Source organism: Myotis nattereri, assembly GCF_964212035.1.
Source record: "Myotis nattereri genome assembly, chromosome: 9".
Lineage (NCBI taxonomy): Eukaryota > Metazoa > Chordata > Mammalia > Chiroptera > Vespertilionidae > Myotis > Myotis nattereri.
The window spans coordinates 68962367-68966457 of NC_138084.1; the positions used below are offsets into that span (position 1 = coordinate 68962367).

A 4091-nucleotide genomic window follows, 5' to 3' on the forward strand; every position below is an offset into this window, starting at 1 on the left:
AGAGTGAGAACATCTGTGGAAACTAGAGGCCCTACTTCCCAGGCTTCTGCTCCATTATAAGGCAACCTCGAGTGCAGCAGTGGTGGTGGGAGTCTATGCCGATTTCCATTTTTACCAGGGACATGTTGTGGTATTATGAATAATAATAATAAAAAAATCTGTCCAGGCCACTTTCCTAATCTCTATCACTCTGCTTCTCACTTGTAAAATTGGGTTAATGGGATCCCCTTTCATCCAATACCACTGTGGGGCTTTAATTAATGTTAAAATGCTTTTTGGCATCTACATGCAGAAAGAGTTATTACAATTCAGTGCCAGATATTATGATGGTAATGAGGACTAGCTCACCAATGTTTCATTACATGTGCAGCTTTTTTCATCAATTTACTACACAAACCATCGTACAGTATTATCTCTAGAGCCAGACCAGCCAGCTTCTTTCATCTTTTGGATAGCTCATGTGGAAACCAAGAAATATAAACTAGAGGAAGCTGTGTCTTGTAAAAATAAAATAAAAAATCCCAGAAGGCATTTGTTTTATGCGGTGAGCACAATGATTGCTTGCAATAAAGAAGCCTAGGAAAGCCTCCCTTGTTCTAAGATTATTCATGCAGCAATTATGCTATTGATGGCAACCTGTTTTTATGATAATATATTGTAAGCTATTCTGAAGCCACTCAACAAAGCATAGTAGAACGCTTGCAATCTTACTCGGGACCTCTTTAGTAAGATACCTATTCATGTCCTTGATTAGAAAAAGCTAAAGAATATAGGCATTTAAAAAAAGAGATAAAGTACAGATCAGTTGTAATCTTCAATGAATTGGGACTTGTAATTTTCAAGTGAAGAATCACAAAAGAGAGAAATTATTGGGTGCCCTGACTTCCATTTTTGATGATCTTATTTATCTCAGTACAAATGCTTTCCATGAGTCTCTAAATTGTGTGCCTGACACAAAGGAAGGGGACCTATTTAGTTTACAATTGGACAAGAACAAAGGGTTTCCTCACATTTGTTTTTGTATTGCTGCGGGTTTTCAAGTTGACCTTGAACCACATGGGTTTGAACTGCACAGGTTTCACATATTGGCAGATTTTTTGGGATAAATATAGTCATCATTCCCTTTTATACCCTTGGGTTTCGCATCTGCAGCTTCAACCAACCACATATCAAAAACAGTATTTTTGAACTTCCAGCTGTAGTTTCCCAACTGCAGGTTCCTAGCTTTGGATCAAAAATACTGTTTTCAATCCACAGTTGGTTGAATCCTTGGATGTGAAGGGCTGACTGTAGATCAAAAGTTAAACCTAAAGTATTTTTACTGCAGGAGGTCAGCGTTACTAATCCCCAGGTTGATCAAGGGTCAAGTGTATTCTTATTTCAAGTGTGTATTATTAAGTTCTTTTAGGTTTTTGGTTTTGCAGGGTTTGTGACACATTCATGCATTTTAATTTAAAATAGTTATTGTGATTGTTTTGCTGAGGTAAATCTTTATGAAAAGAAAGTCAAGGGCTTCAGGCTGCCCTCCGCTGGTGCGTTTGCCGGCTCCGTTATGGCGACTCGCAGCCCCAGCGTTGTGATTAGTGATGAAGAACCAGGTTATGAACTAGATTTGTTTTGTATACCTAATCATTACGTGGAGGATTTGGAAAAGGTGTTTATTCCTCATGGACTAATTATGGGCAGGACCGAGAGGATTGCCCGAGATGTGATGAAGGAGATGGGAGGCCCTCACATTGTAGCCCTCTGCGTGCTCAAGGGGGGCTATAAATTCTTTGCTGACCTGCTCGGTTATATCAAAGCATGAACAGAAATAGTGATAGATCCATTCCTATGACTGTAGATTTTTTCAGACTGAAGAGCTACTGTAATGACCAATCAACAGGGGACATAAAAGTGATTTGTGGAGATGATCTCTCAGCTTTAACTGGAAAGAATGTCTTTTTTTTAAAAAAAAAATGTATTTTATTGATTTTTTACAGAGAGGAAGGGAGAGGGATAGAGAATTAGAAACGTTGAAGAGAGAGAAACATCGATCAGCTGCCTCCTGCACACCCCCTACTGGGGATGTGCCCCCAACCAGGGTACATCCCCTTAACTGGAATCAAACCTGGGACCCTTGAGTCCACAGGCCGACGCTCTATCCACTGAACCAAACCTGTTAGGACTGGAAAGAATGTCTTGATTGTTGAAGACATAATTGACACTGGCAAACAATGCAAACCTTGCTTTCCTTGGTCAAGCAGCATAATCCGAAGATGGTCAAGGTTGCAAACTTGCTGGTAAAAAGGACCCCTCGAAGTGTTGGATGTAGACCAGACTTTGTTGGACTTCAAATTCCAGACAAGTTTGTTGTAGGATATGCCCTTGAGTATAATGAATACTTCAGGGATTTGAACCATGTTTGTGTTTTAGTGAAACTGGAAAAGCAAAATACAAAGCCCAAGATGAGAATTCAAGTTGAGTTCGGAAACATCTAGAGTCCTATTGAAATCACCAGTAAAGTGATCAAATGTTCTAGTTCTGTGGCCAGCTGCTTAGTAGAGCTTATTGCATGTATCTTCTAAGAATTTTATCTGTTTTGTAATTTAGAAGTGTCAGTTGCTTCATTCCTGAACTCTGTATTTGCACTATGAGCCTAAGACTATCAGTTTCCTTTGGGTGAATTGTTATTTGACTTGTGAATGAAAAATCTCTTAAACCACACCGCTATTGAATGAAAATATTGAAACTGTATTTGTAAGAAACATTTAAAGAGAATATATATTGGTTTTTAATTGGTATTTTAATTTTTATATATTCAGCAAAGTACAGAAGTGATTGAATATTGTTAATTATACCACTGTGTGTTTAGAAAAGTAAAAAGCAGTCAGGTTTTGTATCTAAGATAGCACCTAAGAGATACTGTTATATTAGATAAACCATATGTCCTGGAATTATGTAAGTAATTTTCAGTATTATTAACTGTATTTTCCTGCTTATTCACATTATTTTCAGTGAATCTTTGTCAACAGTTCCTTTTAAATACAAATCAATAAATTCCAGAATAACATTACCACTTTTTGAGTTCATCAGTGTAAAAATCCTTAAAATAAAGGCTGTTTCTTTAAAAGAAAAAAAAAAGAAAGTCAAAATAAATATTAAAAGAAGATGTGTGCCCTGATCTTAAAGAGGTTGCTTAAATCTCACACTTGTTTCACTCAAGTTTTGTTACAACTTTATTTATTTATTTTTAAAAATATGTTTTTGTTAATTTCAGAGAGAAGAAGGGAGAAGGAGAGAGAGGTAGAAACATCAATGATAAAAGAGAATCACAGATCAGCTACCTACTGCATCCCTCTAATGGGGATCGAGCCCGCAACCTGAGCATGTGCCCTGACTGGGAATCAAACTGTGACCTCCTGGTTCATAGGTCAATACTTAACAACTGAGCCACACTGGCCAGGCTTGTTACAACTTTAAATTGAGTTTCTATCCACATGGACAGAGTGAAAAATGTCTCAATGAAGCATCTCTTTCATGTTGTCATCTATTTTTCACAATCTGCAAAACTGAATATAAAATTTATTGTACAAAATATGTCTTTATCCCCAATAGGAGGATTTTTTTCCTTATTTGTTTTCTCCCCATTTCATTTTGCTTTGTAGGTATAATTTTGGTAAATGACTTGAAGGTGGGTAAAGAAAATGTTGGCTGAAGCTGATAGAGCAAGCATCCTCCCTTCCAAGATCTTAGTTTTCTTTATAAGCTGGGTTGCAAAAATAATTAGTAAAATAAAATTTAAAAATATGTGTATAAATCAGGGTAAAGGAATATGTATAGAGAAAAGTAAAATGAAACCGTGTGAGATCACACTTAAAATGCACCTTACTATTGTAACATACACACTCTCAAGCTAACTGGTATACACACATTTGTTTCTATATTTTTTAGCAGCCCATGAAATGAGGGAAAATAACTTCTAACGAGAATCTCTTGAAGATAAAGGAAAATCTGTTATTTAGCTGGAGGCTATTTCCAATGATGAGGCTAGAGGAGAAAATGAAACTCTGTATCTTTCTCTGTCTGTCTGTCTGTCGTCTCTCTTATGT

General features: G+C 36.8%; 1 pseudogene across 1 annotated transcript; it reads left to right on the plus strand.

Moving 5' to 3' along the window:
- The first annotated feature begins 1552 nt into the window (after positions 1–1552).
- On the plus strand, positions 1553–2464 carry LOC308525563 (hypoxanthine-guanine phosphoribosyltransferase-like; annotated as a pseudogene). Its single transcript has 2 exons — positions 1553–1935; positions 2176–2464. The product of its transcript is annotated as a hypoxanthine-guanine phosphoribosyltransferase-like (transcript).
- The last annotated feature ends 1627 nt before the right edge of the window (positions 2465–4091 follow it).